We start from the raw sequence: 13,184 nt of genomic DNA, 5'->3' as shown, positions 1-13,184 counted from the left end.
GCACTCAGCAATTATTGATACTTACGTAATTTTCATTGTCTGTTATTGGTCATGATGAGTTGTGAAGTTTTAAATAGACTTATAGAATCCCTTCTCAGAAGTTATACAGTAGTCAACAGGACCCAAGCACACTAATTTTTATTAAATTCATTCTTAGTAACAATAAGCTTTAGCCGCTGCTGCTGCATGCTGCTGCGAATTGCTGTAAACCACATGGAAAAAGGCAGTCCATCGAAAGAGGTGAGTGCAAAACTTAGGGCCAAAACAGCGACACTGACACCCCACAACATGTCATGTACTCTAATCAAGTAAATTCCGTTGCACAAGCCACATTCTGTATCACTTGTAAATTCTTCTTCAAACAGGTTCATTTGTTCCTGTAGTTTTTCATATTCAAATGCGCAGTCAGATAGCTTGTCCAAATGTTAGTTTTAAGTTTTTCATGTAACGATCTTTTGAAGGCTTAAATGACAGTGAAACTGACACTCAGACAACATGCACACAGTGTTATGCAGGTTAGAAAAACTGGTTCAAATGGCTCTGAGCAGTTTGGGACTTAACATCTGAGGTCGTCAGTCCCCTAGAACTTAGAACTACGTAATCCTAACCAACCTAAGGATATCACACACATCCATGCCCGAGGCAGGATTCGAACCTGCGACCGTAGCAGTCGCGCAGTTCCGGACTGAAGCGCCTAGAAGCGCTCGGCCACAACGGCTGGCTATGCAGGTTAGATCCCGGTTACTGGTAGCTCAGGTTGCTTATCGAGTCCCTTTTCACATACGAACTTAACCATATATAGTTGTAGATAAGTTACACTATTTTTAATTTAATTTTGGGACAATATATCTGAGACAAAAATATGAAGTCTAATGTGTACACAAAAGTAATACCGATGTCTTGCTCTACATGTGGAGAGTACTCGTGACGGGTAAGCCAGGAGAAGGTATTCGTTAATCGAGATCTTGTAGAGAGCGGCACGCAACAGCAGTGGAAACAGCAGTGGAAAGACGGCAGGCGTCCATTAGCGACAGCCCCACGCACTAAGTGAATCGCGCCGCGGCTCCGCCCGGGCCTGTGAATGAAACAAATTGCACGGGGCTCCCCACGCAGGCCGGCCAACGTGGCTTCTCGGCCGCCTTAAAGCCGACGATACGATTCGGTACGGCCCGTTGTGGGGGGCAGCAGCCCGCGCGTCTGCGTCCTCTGCATTCCCACCGCCTAACTCTTGTCTAATTGGAAAACGAAGTGAAAGTAAGTAAATTGCTACCCGAAAAACATCTAACCTTATTAAGCGTCTGATCTCCACGTATCTTTCTCTTAACCGAAATACGTGTGGATGTACCTGTCTGCTTATTTGGCAACTAAACTGTATATATCTACACGTATAACAAGTTACATGTGCTGAGTAAGGCCGAGTGGTTTGGATAGCAAGTGGAGTAATATATCGAGTTCGGACTACACACCAGACACACACACACACATACACACGCCATTTAATTCGTAGAAAATTATGAAGTTCGAAGTAGCTGTATATTTCAACTCTTAAATCAATTGTTCACCAACTAGTACTGCCAGTTAAGGGGAGGTTTACTATCTTTTAGTTCAAAAAATCGATTTTTTTAAATTGCATTTTTGGATCAATAAAAGTGTTTAGAATACACCCCTGAAACGGTTTTTCCGAATACGGAACGGAAATGTTTGTTATTCGCGGTTGAACAAAAACATGCACCTGCCTGAAATCGGCCTTTTTCACGCACCAGTTTTTTTCTTTCGGAGGACGAGTTATTGTACTGGTGCTTGGGAGGAAACACAAAATTCAAATGAAAGTTTGAACGAGTTTGTTTGGAAGTCAGCCCCCAAGCATTTGCATTCTGATGCGAAGACTGTGGAGATTGCGACTTTCCTGGCAGTGAGCAGCTACAGCGAAGGGTATGCAGCAATTCTGAAGACCATGAGAACTATGGACGTCACCCTGGGACTCTATTCGACGCAGTTCGCCAAGCTTTCGGGCGACCAGCGGATTCAAGCGGCCGAAAACCGCTTTTCACCGGCCGTACGAGCGGCTCTGGAGCAGCGCAGGATGGCCCAGATCGAGCAGAACGCCCTCTATGAGGAAGAGAAGGGAGTAGTTTGTGGACCCGGAATAGCAGATTGAACGTAAGTGCCATAATATAGCATTTATATATAGTCAAAATTTCAAACGCGTTTTTCTCAAAATGGTGCTTTTTTTTTTATCGCGCGGTATGATAACTTCAAATCTACTGAACCGACTGGCAAGATTCTTTGTTTCCGACGAAGCTAACTAAATTGTCTAGGGGTTGTACCACTTTTATTCCGATCCATCAAATATAAATATTTTTACTTGGCCGACGAAGTCGAAAAATCGATGGAAAAAACACAGCTTCGGAAGAAATCTCCACCGCCTCGTACTCTTACGGATTCATGGTGTCAATTACTTCCAGAACTACTTCAGACATTAGTCGAGTCCATGCCACGTCGTGTTGCGCCACTCCTGCGTGCTTGCTGGGGTCGTACACGATATTAGGCAGGAGTACCGGCTTCTTTTGCTCATATGCAATGTGTTCCAGGAGGAATGGTCAATATCAGAGATATGACATGAATGTTCATTCGAAACAAAAAAGTGAAGTAAACATGGGCTCTAAAACGCATACCTTAAGAGCTACGATCGTCTTGGTAATAAATGTGTTTTGGTACTGATTTACTCAGGATTTCCCATAATTAATATCCTGATTGAGTCCCCCCTTCGAACAAACAGTTATGTCTGAAAATCCCAGCTTCAAATGAAAACGTGGACCAAGTTAGGCTTGTGGGACTTATGCGTCACTGATTTTCAAGATCAAACAACATAAGAATTTATTGTTCGTGAAAGTGTAATATTAATCATGACGGAGGACAATTTTTGGATCTTTTGTTTTAGAAAGAAGTGTAAAATATATTGTAGCTAAGAAAGGGCTAATGGCTGAACCCACCGACCACGAGTCTGTCCCTTCTGACAAAGATAAGCATGGACTTCTTCTTTAGACTCTTCAGTCCCCACTTTGTAATTCATCTAATCGCTTAGCTTTTAAAATCTTTGTTGCATCTTATTTACCAAGTATCTACAGTTTCTTTGATTCCCGTTTGTGCCATAGGTCAAGGATCATATGTACCACCACGTGCAAAAGATATAATTCCATAATTGCTCCCTCAGTTCTGAGCCAGTCTTTGACCCCAGTGTATTTCTGTGGCTGAACGGTTGAAAACAGAATTTTTCTTTTATTTATTTTATTTTACTCTGTTTTATTTCATTTTTTGCGCTAACGGCAATTCCGTCTTCACATGGTTCCTAGCCACATCCACTTCTCATGATAGCGTTTCCTTGGAAATGAATTATTTATGTGGGACACCCACCCTACGTATCGCTTCCTTACGCATCGCTAGGTTGAGATTACACTAATTACAAGGCGCATGCCCCATTGGTAGACGGGTCGGGAAGAAGCCCTAATAAGTGGCACAATGGGAAGTACGTTCTGCCATGTACTTCACAGTGGTTTACTGAATATACATGTAGACATTAATAAAGTTTTAAGTACGACCTCCAAAGACAAAGTTACGTAATTAACTGTATGTTTATTTACATGTCAGCAGTCCTGTTACACAGTTAAATCCTCGGGCTAGTAGAGGAACCAAAGTAAATTGACGCAATCCACCAACAAAGTGTGCTGGCTGCCAACAGACAAAAAATTTGCTATATTACAAGCGGCAGTCAACCGAAAATGAAACGGATGAAAAGAAGTAAGTAATCTGTTTAGTAGTTTAAAAGTAATCACCATAACTGTTAATACATTTCTCATCCTCTGAGAGAAGACGGTCAGTGCCTTCATGGAACAATATTTGCCGTTGCCTACGGAAACGTGGTTGTACCCGGGCGCGCACTCCTTCTTCCGAAGCAAAGTGACGGCCACGAATGTCTCTCTTTAGGGCTCCTAAAATATGGAAATCGCATGGGGAGAGGCCGGGACTATATGGAGGAAAATGCCCGCCGATCGGCTGTGTTACGCATTGCAACAGCAGATGACCCTTAAGAAGGAATTGAGTAACAGTGTTCCAGTGCTCTCTAGTGAGATACAGAGAAGGCAGTTGTCGTTTATGGACGTTGTATTCAACCAATTACACGCAATGAGACATTTTAACGCAGTGCAAGTTGCAAGGGCAATCTGTTTAAACCAAGAAGGATGGCCTTTCCGTCGCGTTGTTGCAGATGCGAATGTCTTTTCATCTGTCATCCATAGATTGTGGACACGCTGCAGGGAGACAGGTCAGTACACAAGGCGAGTGGGACATGTCCACGTGAAGACCGATAGCCGGCCGTTTCTGCGTTGCGGCGTCGTACGGCTACCGCCAGAGCACTGAAAGACGCTCTCAGAAAGGCCACTGGAGCCGCCGTGTGCGACGTGTAATTAACACGTTATGGGAAAGGACCTCGCGACCCAGACGCCCAGCTGGAGTACCCGGCTTGCCATGGAAACATCTTGCAGCTCCACTTCAGTTCTGCCATTCCACGACAACTGGCAACTTCGTCACCGGTATTCACAGACGAGTCCAGATATCTTCTGGCGCATCGGATGGCCGGGTTCGTGAGTGCCAAATGTCCAGGAAATCGACAGACCGGCCAGTGTTCGGCCATGTTGTGGGGAGGCATCAGTACTGACAGCTGTACGGATCTTGTCAGTGTCTGTGGTCGCATTACCGCCAGGCAGAACATCGAACAGGTCCTGTTGGACCATGTGGTGGCTGCTGCTTATGGTGGTGGTCCTGAATTTCTTCTCGGACACTATAATGCCAGGCCTCATGTGGCGGATGTCACGAGGGATGTCTTGCGAAACCTTGACGTTGAAGTAATGGAGTGGCCGGCGGTGATTTCCGGCGTAAACCCCATCCCCCATGTGTGAGACTGCTTGACAGACGTGTTCGTGGCCGTTCCACTCCACCACATACTCTCCAAGAACTCTCAAGTGCTCTCATTGAAGAGTGGAAACGGATACAAAAGGGGTGACTTCCGTAGACTTATACTGAGCATGCCACGCAGATGCCAGGCGGTGATAAACGCTCAAGGAGGGAATACACGTTATTGACAATTTCAAATTGAGAGCAAAAAGCACACAGTACGACGGGATGAATGATTTATTGCACTTTGTCAGCCGGCCGGTGTGGCCAAGCAGTTAAAGGCGCTACAGTCTGGAACCGCGTGACCGCTACGGTCGCAGGTTCGAATCCTGCCTCGGGCATGGATGTGTGTGATGTCCTTAGGTTAGTTAGGTTTAAGTAGTTCTAAGTTCTAGGGGACTGATGACCTCAGAAGTTAAGTCCCATAGTGCTCAGAACCATTTTTGAACCTCGAAAACAGCGAGGAAAAAATTAGTAAAGTTTTAAACATGGCTGCTTGGTTCAGTGTCCGTTTCTAAATTAAAATTGAAACAAATGAGCCCTCAGTCACTAGTCTTATTGACTAAGTTTAAACACTTCTAAGAGTGCCTTCATCAGAATTAAAACAAAATGGCCTATAACACAGTTATAAATTTATAGGAAAAGACATTTTTTATATAGAAAGGAAGTACTGACTAACAATAAATGACCGAGGCAGTACTTACATGTCACATATAAAATAATTAACAGGCCAGAAGGGCTTTAGTCACAAAATATATAAATGTGAAGCGTGAAGCGTGAAGCGTGAAGGCGAGCCACTATGAGCTGCTTGTACCTGTACAGCCACGGGTTGCAACCTGAGGCTGTACAGGTACAGGCAGCTCATAGTGGCTCGCCTTCACGCTTTTCTTTTTATATATTTTGTGACTAAAGACCTTCTGGCCTGTTAATTATTTTATATGTAACATGTAAGCACTACCTTTGTCTTTTATTGTTAGTCAGTACTTCCTTTTTATACAAAAAATGTCTTTCCCTATAAATTTATAACTATGTTATAGGCCATTTTGTTTTAATTCTGATGAAGGCACTCTTAGAAGTGTTGAAACCTGGTCAATAAGACTAAAAATAATAGGGACCGAAGGCTCATTTGTTTCAATTTTAGGAATAATTTTGTGTCTAGAAGCCTCCGTAAGAGCCCTAATTTCTCGCATCTTATCTTCATGGTCCTTACACGAAATGTACGTTGCCACAGTAGAATCGTTCGGCAGTTGTATACTTAATTTGGACAAAGGTATAATTTAGTCTCAAATGACGGCTATCTTGCGTGAAGTGCATCGTCTTACCTCCAGGGATTCCCATTTGAGTTTACTAATGATCTCCGTAACACCTGCGTGCTGCTCAAATCAACAGGTAGCAAATCTAGCAGCCGACGTTTGAACTGCTTCGCTGTCCTCCTTTAATCCGACCTGGCGGGGATCCCAAAGAATAGAACGGTGCTCAAGAACGGGTCGCACTAGCGTTCTATATACTGTCTCCTTCATGGGTGAGTTACACTTTCCCAAAAGTGTACCGATAAAATGTTGGCCTCCTCTACTACCGACCTGACGCGCTCATTCCATTTCATATCGCTTTGCAACGTATTTAATCGAAGTGACTGTGTCAAGCTGCACCCTACTAATGCTGCGTCCGAAAGTTACAGGACTGTTTTTTTAGCTATGAGAATTATCTTACAATGTTCTACATTTGGAGCAAGCTGTCATTCATAACATCCACTAGAAATTTTGTCTAAGTTGTCTTGTATATTCCCAGAGTCAGACTCCTTCCCGTACAGCATAGCGTCATCAGCAAACAGCCTAAATTGCTTCTCACCCTGTCTTATGTGTATGGAGAATAAAAGCAGACCTATCACGTTTCTCTGGGGCACTTCTGACTATACCCTTGTCACTGATCAACGCTCGCCGCGAGGGCCATGCACTGGGTACTATCACTTAAAAAGTCTTTTACCCTCTCACGTATCTGGGAACCTAGCCCTATACCGTATGCTCGGACCTCGGACAACAGTCTGCAGTGGGGCACCGTGTCAAATGCTTTCCGGAAATCTAGGGATATGGAACCTGCATGTTGCCCTCCATTCATGGTTTGTAGAATATCGTGTGAGAAAAGGGCAAACTGAGTTTCACGCAAGCGATGCTTGTAAATACGTACTGATTCGTAGACATAAGCTTTTCTGCCTCAAGGACCTTTATTATATTCGAACTCAGAATATGTTCGAGAACTCTGCAACAAACCGATGTTAAGGATATTAGTCTGTAATTATGCGGGTGAGTTCTTTTACCTTTCTTATATACAGGAGTCACCTGCGATTTTTCCCATTCGCTTGGGACTTATCTCATAAATGCAGGCCACTGTCGCAGAGTACTCTCTGTAAAACCGAATTTGGATTCGACCTGGACCTGTTGACTTATTTAGTCTCAACTCTTTCAATTGTTTCTCTATGCCATGGACGCCAATTTCTACGTCCTTCTTGAGGAAGTGTGTACGACAGACAAAGGGCAGTATGTCTGTACGATCATCTCACGTGAATGATTTCTTAAAAGCAAAGGTTAAAACTAAGGCTGTCTTCTTATTAAAGCATTTGGGATGTTGCATTAGTCTTTTATTGTAAACTTTGGTGATTGCATTTTACACGCTTTCTCGCTGTTTTCACAGAAATATACCGGGGATAAACAGAAAAAAGTGTAAATCACAATTACATAGCAGACTTGCCCTTTTCTCACATGATATATAGAGAACTGTGGATAAAGGAGAACAGGCAGATTCCATATTTCTAGATTTCCGGAAAGCATTTGACTCGGTGCTACATTGCAGGCTGTTAACGAAGGTACGTATATATGGAATAAGTTCTCAGATATGTGTGAGGCTCGAAGACTTCTCAAATAATAGAACCCAGTATGTTATCCTTGACGGCGAGTGTTCATCAGAGACAAGAGTATTGTTACGAGTGCCCCAGCGAAGTGTGATAGGACCGCTGTTGTTATCCATATACATAAACGATTTGGCGGAGGGCGGACAGGAGTATGCGGTTGTTTGCTGATGATGCCTTGGTGTACGGTAAGATGCCGAAGTTTAGACGACTTAGACAAAATTTTCAGTTGGTATGATGAATGGCAGCTAGCCCTAAATATGGAAAAATGTAAGTTAATGCTGATGAGTAGGAATATCAAACCTGTAATGTTCGGATAGAAAATTACTAGTGTCCTGCCAGACACACTCAAGTAGTTTAAATATCTGGGTGTAACGTTGCAAAGCGATGTGAGATCGAAGGAGCATGTGAAAACAGTGGTAGGGAAGGCGAATAATAGACCTCGGTTTATTTCGAGAATTTTAAGAAAGAATGGACCACCTGTAAAGGAGAGCGCATATAGGACGCTTGTGCCACCTGTTCTTAGGTACTGCTCGAATTTTTGGGATCCGTACCAGGTCGGACTGAAGGAAGATAAAGAAGCACTTCAGATCCGGGCTGCTAGATCTGTTACGGCAGGTTCGAACAACGCGTAAGTGTAACGGAGATACTTCAGGAACTCAAATGGGTATCCCCGAACGGAAGGTGACGTTCTTCTCGAGAAACACTATTCACAAAATTTTGGGGAAACGGTATTTGAAGCTGATTACCGGACGATTCTACTGTCGCCAACATGCATTGCGTGTAAGAACTGCGAAGATAAGAGACAGGAAATTAGGGCTCGTACGGAGGCATACAAGGTGGTCCATTGATCGTGACCGGACCAAATATCTCACGAAATAAGCGTCAAACGAAAAAACTACAAAGAACCAAAGTTGGCTAGCTTGAAGTGGGAAACCAGATGGCGCTATGGTTGGACCGCTAGATGGCGCTGCCATAGGTCAAACGGATATCAACTGGGTTTTTTTAAGTAGGGACACTCACTTTTTTCTTACATATTCGTGTAGTACGTAAAGAAATATGAATATTTTAGTTGGACCACTTTTTTCGCTTTGTGACAGATGGCGCTGTAATAGTCACAAACATATGTCTCACAATTTTAGACGAACAGTTGGTAACAGGTAGGGCTTTTTAAATTAAAATATAGAACGTAGGTACGTTTGAATATTTTATTTCAGTTGTTCCAATGTGATACATGTACCTCTGTGAACTTATTATTTCTGAGAACGCATGCTGTTACAGCGTGATTACCGGTAAATACCACATTAGTGCAATAAATGCTCAAAACGATGTCCGTCAACCTCTATACATTTGGCAATACGTGTAACGACGTTCCTCTCAACAGCGAGTAGTTCGTCTTCCGTAATGTTCGCCCATGCGTTGACAATGCGGTGTCGCATGTTGTCAGGCGTTGTCGGTGGATCACGATACCAAATATACTTCAACTTTCCCCACAGAAAGATTTCCGGGGACGTCAGATCCGGTGAATGTGCGGGCCATGGTATGGTGCTTCGACGACCAATCCACCTATCATGAAATATGCTATTCAATACCGCTTCAACAGCACGCGAGCTATGTGCCGGGCATCCATCATGTTGGAAGTAAATCGCCATTCTGTCATGCAGTGAAACGTCATGTAGTAACATCCGTAGAACATTACGTAGGAAACCAGCATAGATTGCACCATTTAGACTGCCATCCATAAAATGGGGGCCAATTATCCTTCCTCCCATATTGCGGCACCATACATCAACCCGCCAAGGTCGCTGATGTTCCGCTTGTCGCAGCCATCGTGGATTTTCCGTTGCTCAATAGTGCGTATTATGCCGGTTTACGTTACCGCTGTTGGTGAATGACGCTTCGTCGCTAAATAGAACTCGTGCAAAAAATCTGTCATTGTCCCGTAATTTCTCTTGTGCCCCGTGGCAGAACTGTTCACGACGTTCAAAGTCGTCGCCATGCAATTCCTGGTGCATAGAAATATGGTACGGGTGCAATCGATGTTGATGTAGCATTCTCAATAAAGGCATTTTTGAGATTCTCGATTCTCGCGCAATTTGTGTGCTACTGATGTGCGGGTTGACCGCGACAGCAGCTAAAACACCTACTTGGGCATCATAATTTGTTGCAGGTCGTGGTTAACGTTTCACAGGTGGCTGAACACTTTCTGTTTCCTTAAATAGCGTAACTGTCCGGCGAACGGTCCGGACACTTGGATGATGTCGTCCAGGATACCGAGCAGCATACATAGCATACGCCCGTTGGGCATTTTGATGACAACAGCCATACATCAACACGATATCGACCTTTTCCGCAACGGGTAAACGGTCCATTTTAAAACGGGTAATGTATCACGAAGCAAATACTGTCCGCAGTGGCGGAATGTTACGTGATACCACGTACATCTATTACAAAGCGAAAAAAGTGGTGCAACTAAAACATTCATATTTCTTTACGTACTACACGAGTATGTAATAAAAGAATGGGGGTTCCTATTTAAAAAAGCTCAGTTGATATCCGTTTCACCTATGGCAGCGCCATCTATCGGGCCAACCATAGCGCCATCTGGTTTCCTCCTTCAAGCTAGATGAGTTTCGTTCTTTGTAGTTTTTTCGTTTGATGCTTATTTCGTGAGATATTTGGCCCGGACATTATCAGTGGACCACCCTGTATACAGTCGTTTTTCTCGCGCTCTATTTGCGAGTGGAACAGGAAAGGAAATGATAAGTAGTAGTGATGATTATGATGAAGTCCCATACTCCGTGACAGAGCGTAGGGGAACGATGCGGGAGGCCCGCACCGTCGTACTAGGCAAGGTCCTAGCGGAGGTGGTTTGCCATTGCCTTCCTCCGACCGTAATGGGGATGAATGATGATGATGAAGACGGCACAACACCCAGTCATCTCGAGGCAGGTAGTTACACTAAAATACTCAGAAAAATCCCTAAACAACTACCGAAATTTTATCGGTGATGTTCACCCTGTTTATGATGTGTCTTTTCTTGAGCTGCCGTAAGATAGCAGCAAGCAGTGCCTTGTGGTCCCTGAAGAGAGTAACAAGAAATGGTCGCTGGCTTGAACTCCGTAACGCGTAGCGTGCTGCAGACGGCGGAAGCCGCAGGCGCGACCCCTGGACGGCAGAGGCTTCCCGCGGCCCGCGACCCGCAGCCGCTGTGCGACGTCCCGTCGGCCGGCGGGGAGCGCCAGTCTGCCGCGCGGCGGCCCGCGCTACGGCGACGCCGCCTATGAATATGCACCGGCGACCGGCTAACTGTAGCCGTTCCTTTCACGGCCACTGCCGCCTTTGTCTCTGGCGCATTGTCGGCTGGCGGCCGCCATTATGCGCCGGCCCGCTCCTTCCCTTTTTGTCGCATTTCAGATACGAGCTTTTTCCTCCCCTCCTTTGTTTTTCCCCCCTCTTGTCACAGCGCCATTCGGCACGCGGAGCCTCTCTCGGATTGTGCGGCGCGCGTTATGTCAGCGTTAAGGTTGACATGCAAATTGCGCCCGGCGCGGGTCCTTTAAGAAAAAAAAAGTGAGTCAGAGTGAGATTCGTTAATGTATGACAATATCTGCGTGGAAATTATACACGTACTCGCGGAGGGCTGCCTCTTCTGTGGAAGAGAACCGGTCATATTAACATAGGCCCCGCGCTGTCGCAACGACCGACTTGTGATATATAAGATTTGTTTTTAGTTTTTTGCCGGCCCTGCTGTCCCCTGGTCATGAATATTCAGCTGGGGTGCGGCCCTGCCGATGCTCCTTCCCTGCTCTACCCACTTAGCCTGCCGTGGCCGCCGCGCGAGCGCCACCTCTGCCCTAAGCGAACAAGGTGCACTCTCGTAACATTCTGCCGACGAAATCCAACTCGGGTGCAGAGTCCGCGAGCGGACAGAAGTGAACTGTGCCGTTTGAGAACCTTTTGTGAGGACTGATAACCAATACAGACACACACCACACACACACACACACACACACACACACACAGGGTGTTCCAGGAGGAATTGTTAGTATTCAGGGATATGACAAGAATGACCATTCGAAATAAAAAAGCCAAGTATTCACGGGCTCTAAAACTCATACCTTAAGAGCTATAAACAATTCTTGATCTTCGATAGTGTGAAACAAATCTATTCTACTGCAAGCTCTTTGCTTTCCATGTTTTGGGAAGTGGTAGTACGGACAAAAACAAGAAAAATAAGGCCAGTAAACACGTGCTCTAAAATGCGCACCTTAAAATTTATGAGCGCTTGTTCATAAGAAGAATTGTCTTACAAAGTAGTGAAGACGAACAAGTGCTCATATCTCTTACGGTGTGCATTTTAAAGCACATGTTTACTGGATTTATTTTTCTTGTTTTGGTCCATAATACCACTTCCTATGATATGGAAAGCAAAGAACTTGCAGTACAAGATATTTGTTTCACAATATCGAAGACCAAGAATTGATCGTAGCTCTTAAGGTATGCGTTTTAGAGCCCATGTTTACTTCATTTTTTTTTGTTTCGAATGAACATTCCTGTCATATCTCTGAATATTAACCGCCCCTCCCGCTGGAGGTTCGAGTCCTCCCTCGGACTAGGGTGGGTGTGTTGTTCTTAGCATAAGTTAGTTTAAGTAGTGTGTAAGTCTAGGAACCGACGACCTAAGCAGTTTGATCCCTTAGGAATTCACACACATTTGAACTTTTGAATATTGACCATTTCTCCTGGAACACCCTGTATATGAGCAAAAGAAACTGGTACACCTGCCTAATATCGTGTAAGGCCCCAGCGAGCACGCAGAAGTGCCGCAGCATGGACTCGACTAATGCCTGAAGTAGTGCTGGAAGGAACTGACACCATGAATCCGTAGGAGTACGAGGGGGTGGAGATCTCTTCCGAACAGCACGTTGCAAGGCATCCCAGATATGCGCAGTAATGTTCATGTCTGGGGAGTTTGGGGGCCAGCGGAAGTGCTTCAACTCAGAAGAGTGTTCCTGGAGCCACTCTGTGTGGGTTGTCCCATTGTCCTGCTGGAATTGCCCAAGTGCGTTGGAATGCACAATGGAGATGAATGGACGCAGGCGATCAGACAGGATGCTTACGTACATGTCACCTGTCAGAGTCGTATTTACACGTATCAGGGATCCCATATCACTACAAGTGCACACGCCCCACACCATTACAGACCCTCCACCAGCTTTAACAGTCCCCTGCTGAAATGCAGGGTCCATGGATTCAAACGGTTGTCGCTATACGCGTACACATCCATCCTCTCGACACAATTTGAAACGAAATTCGTTCGACCAGGCAA

The sequence above is a fragment of the Schistocerca piceifrons genome, chromosome 3 (genome assembly GCF_021461385.2).
Source record: "Schistocerca piceifrons isolate TAMUIC-IGC-003096 chromosome 3, iqSchPice1.1, whole genome shotgun sequence".
In the NCBI taxonomy this organism is placed as follows: Eukaryota; Metazoa; Arthropoda; class Insecta; order Orthoptera; family Acrididae; genus Schistocerca; species Schistocerca piceifrons.
This window is presented reverse-complemented; position numbering follows the sequence as displayed.